The sequence below is a fragment of the Plodia interpunctella genome, chromosome 14 (assembly GCF_027563975.2).
Source record: "Plodia interpunctella isolate USDA-ARS_2022_Savannah chromosome 14, ilPloInte3.2, whole genome shotgun sequence".
Classification (NCBI taxonomy): domain Eukaryota; kingdom Metazoa; phylum Arthropoda; class Insecta; order Lepidoptera; family Pyralidae; genus Plodia; species Plodia interpunctella.
The window spans coordinates 9628399-9643009 of NC_071307.1; the positions used below are offsets into that span (position 1 = coordinate 9628399).

A 14611-nucleotide genomic window follows, 5' to 3' on the forward strand; every position below is an offset into this window, starting at 1 on the left:
CTACACTGGTCAGTAAACTTAGCTTATGAACATGTTGTAATTTTACGACTGACCCTCACCTTCGCACTGACCTTCACCCCAGTAAGGTGAGGAAACAGATTTCCCAGGATTCACACTATATGTTTTTAAAATCACCATTAAACTCACCACAGATATCGAACGTACCTGAAAAATAGAAAAGTACAATATTTAGTTACAGAAAAAAAATATTTATTTATTTATTTTACCTTTAAAAGTTACAATTTCAACTTATAATACTCAGCACATAAATAGAATCTTACAATGTATAATATGCTTGCCATAGGCACAGGTGCCTATTTACTTTAAAAGGTCTTAATAAATATTAAGGGACTTGAAATTGATGACCCCCGTGCCCTAATATCGTGGCGAATATATGCACTTAGACACATTGAAATAAAATATATTGATTTCATTTTACACATTATCAATTTGCCTGTTACTATTCACACCTAAATCGTCAAAAGTGCACATTATATTGCAAGCAATTATGTTATTAACTTTACTAAATCTCACCTAATTGAATTATTAGCTTAAATCTATCGCTTCCGCGCCAGTTATCCACATGTTCCCATATTAATGGTCGTGACTGGTCGTTTCTACGATAGTTGGATTTCAAACTATATCTGTAACGTGAATAATAGTTTGTATAACGGCACAGTAGAAAGTTTGTATGAAAATCTTATCTGTTACGCATTTGCTAAAAAATTTTCGCGGGCGAAGCCGTGGGCAAAAGCTAATTTAATATATGCACGCAATATTAAAAGAAATATATATTCAGAATATGCTAACTCCTATTCAAGTCAACTCTACAATATAGTAATTTTTACCGCGGCTCCGTTCCAAAATAGGCAAGTCTCAAACGGGCAATAGAAACACGATTCAGAGTCACTACCAATTACAGAGCGCGCACAATAAGCGTACTTCTTCTCTCGACTAAATGTCTGAGGGCCAATATAGTGCTATCTATGTTGAGATACACGACCTAGTACACTTGGAGCAGGACCATAATTATTCCGTGGTTTGGAGAGAGGCACCACATGGACATGTTTTCTTAGCCACTTCATAAAAAAAAACATATTTGGTCACATCAACCTACAAAATAAAAAAAAAACATATTTGGTACCAGAAAAAATTGAAAGGTTCAAAGGGAAAAAAATCCGTAAACATTTCGGGAAGGTCGAATGGTTAATGTAATGAAGTGCAATGGGCACGTTTTGCAATTGGATGGAATATGTTGAAGAGCCAATAAGCACAATTTTGTATAATATAATATAATCTGTAACAAGAATACCTATAATAAATTTATACATATACAAATATAACATTTCAAACAACAATTATAACACAGCACCACGCATGGTATTTGTAAGTCATGTCAGATGCCTTTGGGACACATGAAGTAGATCTAACATCACTATATTAGCTTTCGCACACTCGACAAGAAGATAGAAATATTAATTAATATTACATAATATTGAAATCAACTCATCAAAAAAAAAGGCTATCTCGAGTAATTATCGGTGGCCTGCAAGCACTCTATAGGAGATTGTTTCTCTGAATGTTTAGATCCACCGCTATCCTCTCAGCAATAGCCAGCCCAAATTTATAACTTCCATATTGAGTTAATACTACTCTTAGCATGTAAACGGCTTGTTTACTGCATTATGGTGCTATTATAGCAAAAACTATAATTTTACAACTACTGCAGAGACGTTTTTTCAATTTATACCATGGACCAAGGAAATATTTATACTTATTAAGTATTTAGAAAAATGGCGTATAAAAATAGAGGTTTTGATTGTGAACTTGATGCACGATTGAAATAATTTTTTTAATGGCGATGATAAAATATTACTTTTGCGCGTTTGTGGCCAGTCTTCATATCCGCGAAGGCCGCATACGGCCACGTCTTGCGTAAACCGATAAATTGTGGAGCAATCAAATGCCTGGCCATGTCGTTCCTGCCCGGGTCTGGCAGAAGGAGCAAACCCAGACAGTGCTGAGTGAAGAAAAAGTTGGAAAATGGATAGATTTCAACCTCCGCGTTGCTGAGGTTTGTTCTAACAAATGGCGTACTTTGTTAAGGTTAAAGTTGACGGTGCAACCAACTCTTAAAGTCTTACCGGGAAAACGCTCAGATGAAAGAGAGGGAATGAATTCCAATTGTGGAATATGCAAACACTGGCAAGGAAAAGCAGTTATATAAATTAAATTTAAATTCTCAACTATCAAAACCAAGAACAAATAGCTAAAGTAGAGGGTAATGACTCCATCTGGTAATGATTATGTAATTGTCCAAAATTAGGGGGCGTCACTTGGAAGCGGCCGATATCAATCTCGCTGTAATTATATTATTATCGGTATTACAATTGGTTCAGAATCTGTTAGAATTCCGATAGCATCTGTTTTTGTCTAATACAATCACATACGCACATATTTGTGGGATAGTTGTGTTGTAGGAATGATCGTTATATTATAAAAAAAAAATGTCCGTCGCCGAGTCAGTCTGTTTCCTAATCGAAAACGACCGCACGGATTTTCATGCGGTTTTCACCAATAGATAGTGTGGTTCCTGAGGAAGGTTTAGGTGTATAATTTATTATGTTTTTACCCGAGCGAAGCCGGGTCGGGCCGCTGGTTTTCATATTATGGAGTGGTTTTCTGGGGGCTCGACACCGGTATTCAAAAGCTTCTTTTTAAGAAACGGGAATTAAAATTACTTATACTAGAAAGTTAAATTACAAATTGGTGTACAAACTTCTGGCGGTCATTAACTTCCCAACAAGCTGTCACAAGTGTCACTTGTGATCGATATTACTATGTCATGCTCATTACCCGAGTCCTAGCTGAGTGACGAAAGCGGCAAGGCAGGGGTGCGATGCGTACATATCAAATATACATTAATTAGTGGTTTATCTTGTCACGGTAATCACTTAAAAAGCAAAATGAAAGAATTGCCGCTTACCAAGAACGCCGTTTTAAACTAAGAAACATCAAAAATCAACAGTAGCTCATCGTCAAACAGATTATCATGATGGAAAATTTACGGACAGTAGCAAAGCAAATTAATATTGCTCGATACTGTTTTCAAGGCGGAGTTTTTACACACATTTCAGTGTTTATTTCTTGTGATCATTAATTAAACTTTATTACAATATAGCGGAGTTTTCTCTATGAATCAGCCGACAAAGTGATTTGGAGAATAATAGCTATTTGTCGCTTAGTCGTTCCAATTACATCCACACAAGGTCTTATTCTAGGGCGGAACCACACTCAATTGCAAGACGTATTTCTGTATATGCCTACGAGTCTGACTGGACTGCTCAATTCTTTTTCGTTCTACCAACTCTGAATAATAATTTAATACACCAAATTACACGTTCGACATCAAACGTAATGAAGTATAATTAGGCCCTACATTTTTTCTATTGCTATACCACGCTATTGTCCCGCCCCGCTATCCTTTAAACTTGGGAAATAATATCTCAGGAATGTTCTTAATAAGATACGGTGGTTATAAATCAAAGGAGACAGCGATTCACAACCCTAACATGATAAGGTTGTATATAGCAGTATCTACCGGTATTATGATTTCAGTTCATATTGATATATTTATACCAAAAAGAAGAATATCGATATTTATACCGGTTTGAATGATATGTGTATTAAAATACAGTGGTATCTACCCCAATCGTGGGATATCGGTGTACCGCAATACCGCATTATAATTACGTTATACCTGGATTTAATCCGTTATTTATCTATAAGAACCGGTATATCGATATTCACATAAAAATATCGCTATTCCAAATGCCGTTCAATTTTTATACCGATGAAAAGTTCACGTGGCTATTTGACGACCTCTGTGGCCTAATGGTCATCATACCGGACTGCTACACTGAAGGTCCCGGGTTCGATCCCCGGTCAGGTCTACATGGAAAATTATCTTTTTCAGATTGATCTGAGTTTTAGATGTTTCTCTAAATTTTATATATGTTATAAAATATAGTATCGTTATCATATACACAAGTCTCGAACTTACTTTGAGGCTAACTCAATCTGTGTGATTTGTTCAAATATATTTATATGTTTTATATCGATAGTACTACTACCATAACCGAAGAGCATGCATAAAAAGAGTGATGAGTATAGAGGAGGCGAGTGAGATTTGTCAGGAACGTGGCAAGTGGAAATACCTAGTCTCTGTCTACCCTCATGGGAATAAGGCGTTATCGTATGTACGTGTTTGAAGCTCTAGCTCTACTTATAGTATATGTCATACATATATTTCTTTCTCTCATTATTATAAAATCACTCACTGCATTAACAGTCGCTCATGGCGTGCAGTGAGTGCCGATGTATATGATTTTGATATATTTATTGGACAAAAATATTTACAATGAGTTTATACCAGATGGCTCAACACTAGGCTACAAGCCTGTCCTGTGGTAGCCCTGTGATTCAGCCGTTTGTTAAAAAAATACAATTATATTACGCTTTTTCATTTATGGATTTTACGAATGCATTTAAAAATATGCTGTTAAACGCTGGTCCAAGGCAAAGTCATTTGACTTTACCTTGGACCAGCGTAATACAATATTGTAATAATACAGTTAATCAGTCGACTTTTGCTTTACCTTGGACCATCGGCTGATCACAGGCAGAGGTATTCTAAATCGACTGTTGCGTCTGCCCCGAGGCGGAACCCCTTTTACAGTCGCCTGCACCAGTGTCTACAGAGAATTCTATGCAGCGGTAACAGCGATACGAATTGGCTATGAATTTGGCTAGATTTATGTTCTGTTGACTGTACCATCCATGAGTTATTATTGTTTTTTTGTAAGACGTCAATTCACAATTACACCGTTGAAGTGGTGGTGGTGTAATGGTTAAGACGCCCGCCTGTGAACCGAAAGGTCCCATGTTCGAATCCTATTCATGCCACAAGAGTTTGTATACCATACTGATTCATTAGTTTGCAAAGGCCGGCACCTGTTTTCGGTGAAGGAAAATATCGTCTAGAACAAAACACTGGTGGATTTTGGAAGCTACAATACAATGCTATGACAAATTTATTTGTTGGACAAATTAAAAAAAAAAACCCTTTCGCTACAACTTTTGAACGGCTGAACATCTTTTTATGAAACATGGCTAAGAACACTCGGGATAGAATTATCTATGACACAATAGAAAACTAAACGAAAATCGATTTATCCGTTTGGGAGCTACGATGACACAGACAGACACGTTCAACTTATAACACCCCTCTTTTTGCGTCGGGGCTTAAAAAGATATGTAGGTATATCGACACGTCAAACTGATTCTAATTCCATTTTTGAATCGGGCTTTATAGTGTTAGCATCAAAAATGATTTCTCAATACGCAACGAATTGTAAAACTAAATAATATTTCCGATACCGAGAGAAAGAGAGGGGTATAAATTCAATTTATTTCTAACCTTTGTTAGAAATCTCATGCACGTTGCACCAAAGTCATAAGTTCACATTCGAATTGTCGGATAAGGTACGCCTCGTTCACACGGGACAGGAGTCTAGCATAGTGTGGCGAATATAGTACTACAACCAAAGACCACCTGGCTACAGACGATGGATTCCCGCCTGGGAATGAATCACAAATTACATGGTCAACAGCGGTCGTCGATCGATGTATAAAGTCAATCGTAAGGCTAATATTATCAAATGCGAAAATAAGTTTGTTTGTGACCTCTTCACGCTCTATATAGTCAACCAATCTTATTGAAATTTCGCATAGACGTAGTTTTTAGTAAATAAATAAATATATTAGGACAAATCACACAGATTGAGCTAGCCCCAAAATAAGTTCGAGACCTGTGTTATGGGATACTAACTCAACGATACTATATTTTATAACATATAGATATATAACAAATAGATAAACATCCAAAACCAGGGCCAATAAAAAAAGATAATTTTCCGTCATGACCCGACCGGGGTTCGAACCCGGGACCTCTCAGTTCAAAAGCAAAGCACTTTACCACTGCGCCATCGAGGTCGTCAATTATGGAGAAGAACATAGGGTACTATTATACCGGAAAAATAACCGTGAAAAACTCACGCGGGCGAAGCCACCGATTAGATGAAACGGTGAAGTTTGGCACAGATGAGTTAACGACAAAGTTTCAAAGGTGCAGTCCACCCTTAGATTTTTAGACGTCCATTCATTAGGTAAGGATTATTTAACATGCAGTTAAGTAAATCTTGCTAAAAAGAAAGAGTTTAGTTGTACTTCCTTCGTTAGTATAATCTAAAAGTTGCATTACATCAAGCTAGCGTATGTTCGTAACTTATTAACACTTTCATCAACCAAATTCTAATCATACATGTGTCTGTTACCTGTCGTTTTCCTTTAGTCGCCTCGTACAGTCAACAGCACATCAAGTTACCCTGCAAGAAACTCCATGTCGCGGTAATAGCGGCGACTTTGCAATTAATTAGGGTAGGTTGATGTGGTGTCGACTATACGACATTCATAAGAGAATAGTAATTGTTTTATTGTATGTAAGAAAATAATTTGCCAAGCCGACCCCAGGTCGATAGTTTCGGGTCACCGTTTGACCTCCCCGAGCTCGTCTACTTCCACGCCTCTAACTCGGTAATTCTCATCACTGTTGGCGAATTAAGCGTATAATGCCTAGTTACTATGCGAGCTTTTTTTCGCCCCAAGGAAAATCCAGCAATGTATGTCAAAACCGCCAAAATTCGACAAAGTATTCGGCGGCACGGTACAGCTGACATGAAAGACTTCGGTGAATTTCTTTCATATGTTGGACATGTTAATGTATGCGTTGGTGCTGCTGTGTGTGTATGTGTGTACCTCGCAAACCGCAAGCCATAGAATCGCTGAAACAATAGCGATCGCTTGGGAACAGGTTCCGTGGGTCGGTCGGTGCTTAACTTGGGTTATTGCTTAATTATCTGCTAATCTTTTCTGAGGAACCATTAGTTTGACAAGAATTTATTATACGCCACGAAATTGATGTGCTTAAAGTCGAGCTACAAAACTACACTCTCTTTTTTATCACTAGTTTTTGACCGCGGCTTCGCTCGCGTGCGTACGCTCATAACTTATTCTTATCAATATCTCGGGTTCTAAGCAACGTATCGCGATAAAAACTATGCAAGACTTTAAGTTCGACTATACGCAACACAACTGTTAAAACAGCATCCAATACCATCAAGTAGTTTAAGCGTGATGCACAAACAAACATACAGACGGACAGATGTACAGACTAAAGTTTAAAAAAAAAATGTTTTGGCTTCTATTAGTCCATAAAGACTCCCCATATTTTTCTTTAATATCTCCTATGTACAAGAATATATGCTTATGTAAGTAAACAACTGTTTTAACGTTTGGAAGACATCAAAAATTATATAAGCAACACATTTGTACTTACTGTGAATGGGGATATTTATGTAATATCTGTTTTGTTTATTGTATGTCTGTGTACGTAACTGTTATATAAACAAATAAACCTCTTTGAAAAATAACTTCTAAAAATACTTGTAAATCATTTTTCTTTCGATTTTTGATAGAAATAGAATTAATATTGATTTTATGAGCGAGGTTTTACTGTTTAGTTTGTGAGTTTTACTATTTTTTGGACCATTAATTTGTACCATTGACCATAATAAAAAATCATTTCTACTTACATTTTCAAAATTGTATGAATTCAAATTCGACATGTGTTTTTGTATATTTAATCAGGGTATCTAATATGATATGTATAAATTCAGCATTTATAGGTATGTACAGTAGAATATCCCATAACACAAGTCTCGAACTTAGGGCTAACTCAATCTGTGTGACTTGACCCTATATTTATTTTATACAGAAAATTTATAGTTTCAGTTGCCCTACTATCAAATCACGAAGCGAAGCTTTTAGCTGTTAAATGGAGCTTTTAAGCGCAGCGTGCGACATCTGCGAGCTTTCTGACGAATCGCGAGGTCATCGACCAGCGCCCGCTCCATTCAAGCCTCGCTTTTGTACGTGTGTCCTGTTTATTTATGACTTCCCAATATGGAGAACTTTCTCGAATTGTTCGCTGAAGTAGCGGTGGGGCTTTAAAATTGGCTGTTTCGTTCCCATTGTGTTTTTTATTTAGCCCACCGGTAGGTCATAGTTCCTCTTTTCCACTGTATGACTAAAAATATTATTATATTTTGAAATTCTTCTTGTGGAGTGTGTTATTGTGCAAGCACATTTTATTTATTGTGTTTTTTTTTTTTATTTATTTACCTGCTATTTTATTTATTAGTTGTTGCCCGCGTTAGGTTCGCGGCAAAAATATGACTAGGCATATTAACTTATAAATATTTACACACAAAAAAAAATCTTAATTTTTGTTCCGTTTGATGGGAAGGACATTTTTATTTAAAGAAAATACTTTTTTTTTAATAGTATTAGGAGCAATAAACACATGCACAACAGTCAAACAATAGTCTTCTTCTTCTTATTCTTATCGAATGTGTCATTGATAACATTGGTATAATTTTCTGTGTGGAAATAGAGGAGGATCGGAATCACAAATATAGATTATCTTTCAGTTTTTCCTGGAGGTTTTTTGACGACCTCGGCGGCGCAGTGGTAAAGTGCTTGCCTCTGAACCGAGAGGTCCCGGGTTCGATTCCCGGTCGGGTCATGATGGAAAATGATCTTTTTCTGATTGGCCCGGGTCTTGGATGTTTAGCTACATATGTATTTGTTATAAAATATAGTATCGTTGAGTTAATATCCCATAACACAAGTCTCGAACTTACTTTGGGGCTAGCTCAATCTGTGTGATTTGTCCTGATATATTTATTTATTATTATTTATTTATTTATTTGGGAATAAGTAATTTTAGCATAAAGTCCGCCCTTTGTATGATATTGATAAATAAAGTTTGAATCAATTAATAAATTGTAGTATAGAGGTAACCGAATATGATGAAATGAATGAAAAAAAAGGTTTCTCTGGCAATCTACCACAATTCGCAAGGACATGTAAATTTAAACCGCTGTTAACATTTTGGACCGGTAGTGTGGACCATTAGTAGATGTTGAGATAACGTTTTTTTCTGTTATTTACGAGTGGGCGGCGACACGGCGGCGTAATAATTAATACGACGCGAATCTGCGAATCTGACAGGCATTGGCTTCGACATATATCGAAGAAATATTTAAAATTTGAGACTAAACCTGATAGAAATTGTTAATGAAATAAAAGTGATGAGATGAACGCTCGATATAATGAAAGTAGCAGGTTGTACGTGGATGAGAGAGGCACAGGACAGAGGGTGGCGTACGCGAAGGGAGGCCTGTGCCCAGCAGTGGGCTGAAAAAAAACTGCAATAAAGAAGATAGATAATAGTGAAAAATCTGCCTATTCAACGACAAATACAAATATTATTTATATGCAAAATACATTTTTTACAATGTAGTAATAGAATTATTATTTTTTAAAATGTATTATCTTATAAAAGATCATACAAACATTATGTAATTGACTTAGCATAGTGAAACCACGAAAGAAGAAAAGAAGATCATTTTATAATAAGATACCTCACGCCCAATACTTTTGATGTGCGATGTGCTTTCCTCTAATTTCGGCTTTTGATAATTTTGTGCACTTCATCATCCGTAGCCCTTTTAAAATACACACAACAGTCGGCGGGACTGCTATAACTAATTGTGTGTAGTAATTTTATGCTACAGTTGGGAATTATGTATTTAACCGCCTTGTCAAATCTTGTAGCAAAACTGTTAACTGTTAACATAATATGTGGTAAGACCGTGTCTCTCAAATGCTCTTTGCACCACTTCATCAATTGACAGTGTCATTCGACCGAGCATATTATTTATTATTTGGTACATGTTCAATTAACTAACTGACACTTTAAAAAATCTGACACCAAATGTTAGCAATAACACACTCGACACTCGATCGACGGTGCCCTTCAAACCGAAAAATAAAAGCACTGTTAAGATTTCCAATTTTTGTCGCGAGATCTTACGAGTGACATTAATTTTATTTGTCTGTATATATTGTCCGTGCACTAGTTTTGGTATTTATCGCTAACAGACAGACAGACGTGGCAAAGGACCTTGTTTTATAATATGTAAGGATAAAGATTTGACGACCTCGGTGGCGCAGTGGTAAAGTTCTTGCCACTGAACCGAGAGGTCCCGGGTTCGATCCCCGGTCGGGTCATAATGGAAAACGATCTTTTTCTGATTGGCCCGGGTCTTGGATGTTTATCTATATATGTATTTGTTATAAAATATAGTATCGTTGAGTTAGTATCCCATAACACAAGTCTCGAACTTACCTTGGGGCTAGCTCAATCTGTGTGGTTTGTCCTAATATATTTATTTATTTATTTAAGAATTTAATGAGGCATTAGTAGTTTTAGCCAAAATCGTGTGAACAGGCCGTTATAACACGAAGACACGTTTAATTGGGAGATTATAATTGTCAACATGCAAATTGTTAGATCGCAATCGACGCCGGCATTCGTCTACAAGATTCCTGAGTCGAGATATTGGACAACAATATTATAATTTACAGGCGTGCCGCTCCGACTTCGCTCGATGAAAAATATAATAAATTGTATATTTAAAAGTAAAAAGGCAACTCATACATAACCACATTTTGGTTACATACGAGGCTGTAAGACCGCGAAGTCCGGATGAGAAAATAAACCTTAAAATCTTGAACCGGAAGAACCGGAAATGATAACGCTTATAAAAGACATCAACGCGCCTAGTTTGTTATACTCAGTCAGGTAAAATTAAATATATATATATATATATATATATATATATATATATATATATATATATATATATATATATATATATATATATATATATATATAATATAATTAAATATATATATATATATATATATATATATATATATATATATATATATATACATTATATACGAACATTATAAACGCGAGAATAAGTTTGTTTGTTACCTCTTCACGCTTTATCTACTCGGCCAATCTTCTTAAAATTTTGCATACATGGAGTTCGAAGTATGGAAAAGGACATAGGATACTTTTCATCCCGGAAAAATAACTATTTCCGTGGACAAATTGAGCGTACGAGGCCCCGGGGAACAGCTAGTATATTATAATTATTAATTGCCCCGTATGGTATTTAGAGCAAAGGTGCCCAGTACACTGGCGGCATTGCCACGCTGGATTGCAATGGCCATTAGTTTTTCATTCATAATTTCAAATTCAAATTTCAATTTTTAAGTTCAAATTAAAATTTTGTATTATTACTGCTGAAAAGCGGTGGTGGTGTAATGGTTAAGACGCCCGCCTGTGGATCAAAAGGTCTCAGGTTCGTGCCATATGAGTTCGTATACCAATCTGATATATAGTAAGTAGTTCCATAGACCACCACTTGCTTCCGGTGAAGGAAAACATCGTGAGGAAACCTGCACACTGGTTGATTATTATTAACTTGTTTCTGAAATGGAGAAGGCAATGGCAAACCACTCCATTAATAATGCCAAGAAAGTTGTTGCGTGTGATTCATTCCACGTAATGACGACGACCCTCAGCCATGAGGAATACGACTATGAAGAATGAAGAAGACTGCTGCAAGAAAAAGCTTAAAAAATCTAGAACCATTACAATCTCGCCTTTTGTAAACAAATAAAACACGTGATCTGTTTACATTGGAATTTTGAAACCTATCGATTTTCAAGTAGGCGTGTAACATGACCCGAGAGTTAGCCCTAACTTGGGGACAAATGCGACAAGCGATAAATCTTTGTATCAATGGTATCTCTCTCTCATATCTGGTCATTTTCCGGGCATACTCCCCAGCCGTTAAGCGTCGGAGCCCAGAGTCTACTGCAACTTTTTCTTCTCTTCTTTTTAGTTGTCAGAACATTGTCTGACACGCGCATATCTCAAATTTACAGCTGTACTAGCTTTTGCCCACAACGAGTATGCGAGTAAAAACCGTTTCCCGTGGGAATTTCAGGGAATCCTGGAAATCCATTCTTAGTGCTCCCCTACACTGTCCTAGGAACCTGCACACCAAATTTCAACTTTCTACGCCCAGTAGTTTCCGCTGTGCGTTGTCTGTCAGTCAGTCACTCAGTAACGCAAGAGTTTTATATATATATAATATATTTACATAAACATACATAATGTGGCGTTCCAAGCAAAAGAGTACCACTGGGCAGATTACAAGATACATGAGATTTTGTGTAAAACCGTGGAAATATGTCATTTTGTGATTCTTAATTCATCATGTACACAACGTGAGAAAATTGCAATTGTATGTTTAGTAACTAGAACTCTGGCTGTTACAGTTTCAACTTTCAATGTCTGTTTCCCAGCAATTTGATTTTTGTAATTTTTTTCCCAATAAATGTGAATAAAGTTAATTGTTTTTATATTCCATATGATCGATCAACCAACTATTTATCTATCTGAACACAGCCTTAACTCGATACCACACGCAAGTGGTACCTAAACGCTTTGAACGCCACATATATGTACTTACATACAGGCCAGTATTTCTGCGTGTTGTCGCCGTAATCTTTCATACACGAATAGCGTAGCATTGCGTCGTGTCGCGCAGTTAGGACGGGTTACTCAGGCATGTGACGTCACGCGGATGCAAGGCATTTGGCATCAGGTTGCCGATGCCGTATTTTAGAGTTCTGTCCATGAAAACCATCGAATTTGTTCGGCTTCAATATTCTGCGTCTACAATAATGTACAGTTGACCGCACATTAAGTTACTCCGCTTGAATGTTTATGCTACAGTTATAATGGTGATTTTGCAAATAATTCAGTATAGGTCGTCGCAAATTAAAGGTGAATGCCAACTGCCAAATGCCAACCACGGGGGCCCAATAAAGATAAATGGATTTTAATGACAAATTCAAAACATTTATTCAGAAACTTGTTATTGCGCGCGGCTCTATCCGCGGTAGCCTGTATGACCAATCAATAACTATATCCATTCCAAATTTCGCTAAAATCGACTTAGCGGTTCAGCCAGGAAATCGTAACAGACAGAATGATAGACTTTCACATTTATAATATGAACATGTATGGAGTATGGATATACCTAGGTAAGAACCTCACAAGTCTTCAAATCGAATATGTAAGGCGCTTTGATTTTGTCTGTACTTATGTACAGTCAACAGCACATTGACGTCCAAATTCATTGCAAACTCGCCGCTATTACCGCGACATAGAGGTTCATGCAGGCTAACTTGACGTGCACGTTGACTGTACTAATAAGTGTACCTATCTATTGAAAATAATTGGACCAGTACATTATAAGATGCCTATCGGTCCAATTATCTGGCGTGGTTTTTGGTCACGTAGTTAGGACCCCGAACATAAATCCGAGACAAAGGCCCAGGTTCGACCCCCGTATATGGCGAAGCACGACCCGAGCTATCGATAACCTTTAAATCGATTATTTATTCGGCGTTCGTTATCTAAATATCGACATAATCTTTATGTAACACCAGTTTTCAATTTAGGGGCTTCCTTATGACCTTATTTGTCCATTAAATAAATAAAATAAATAAATATATTAGGACAAATCACACACATTGAGCTAGCCTCAAAGTAAGTTCGAGACTTGTGTTATGGGATACTGACTCAACGATACTATATTTTATAACAAATACATATATAGATAAACATCCAAGACCGGGGCCAATCAGAAAAATATCATTTTCCATCATGACCCGACCGGGGATCGAACCCGGAACCTCTCGGTTCAGTGGCAAGCACTTTACCACTGCGCCACCGAGGTCGTCAAAGGCTCATACTTAACTAAAAACAATATTATTTTAATTAAAACAAATGGAACCGGACAAGCAGTAATTCCCACGGGAAGCGAGCCCGGGGCGGTAAAAAGTCTGTATAAAACTAATTTGGCATTGGACTTAATGTTGATAGAATGAACTAGTTGCTATAATTACAGTCGACTCATGATCTCCGATGATCTTTTCTTGCTATATACCTGGCTCGACGATGGGACATAATAAAAAAAATATACAATAATAATTACTAAAGTGCTTAACTCTCGATGCGAAAAGACTTTAAAATAAAAAAGAAAAAAGTTTAAATTATGTCTATTCTATTTCTTGGTTGACTGGTAAAAAAAAACCTAAAACAAAAATCTAAAGTCCTAATTATTTATTTGTCAATTTATGTACACAAGAAACTTAACATATAAATTACATTAAAAATTTGTACAAGGATGCTACTTATTTGAAATGAAATCGCTCCCAGTAGACCCGCCCGCGAGAGATGTGATAACCGAAAAAAAAAGTGATTTGGAGAATTCAACGCGTCTCATCGAGACAACTGGTGATCCGAGATCAGGTATTTTCTTTGCTCAGCGTATAAGTCTAGCAGAACAGCGAGGAAATGCTGCCAGAACTCTGGGCACGTTGCCTCGGTGCGGCGCGTTTGAGGTTTTTTCTTTGTAATTTTTATATTATTTTAATTGTGATAACCTAATATATAATATTATGTTACTTTGTCTCAAAGGTCGTATTGACATTC

At 36.7% G+C, this 14611-nt stretch overlaps 1 protein-coding gene across 3 annotated transcripts in view; it reads right to left on the reverse strand.

The window, feature by feature from the left end:
• dgo (diego) overlaps positions 1-14611 on the reverse strand; it is a 112147-nt gene that overhangs the window by 88351 nt on the left and 9185 nt on the right. For 2 of the 3 annotated variants that reach the window (XM_053754403.1, XM_053754401.1), the window contains exon 2: positions 148-165. The exons of the other annotated variant lie outside the window; for it this stretch is intronic. The gene's annotated coding sequence lies outside the window, so the exon portion shown is untranslated. The remainder of the gene's footprint in view (positions 1-147; positions 166-14611) is intronic. 3 annotated transcript variants of the gene reach the window in all.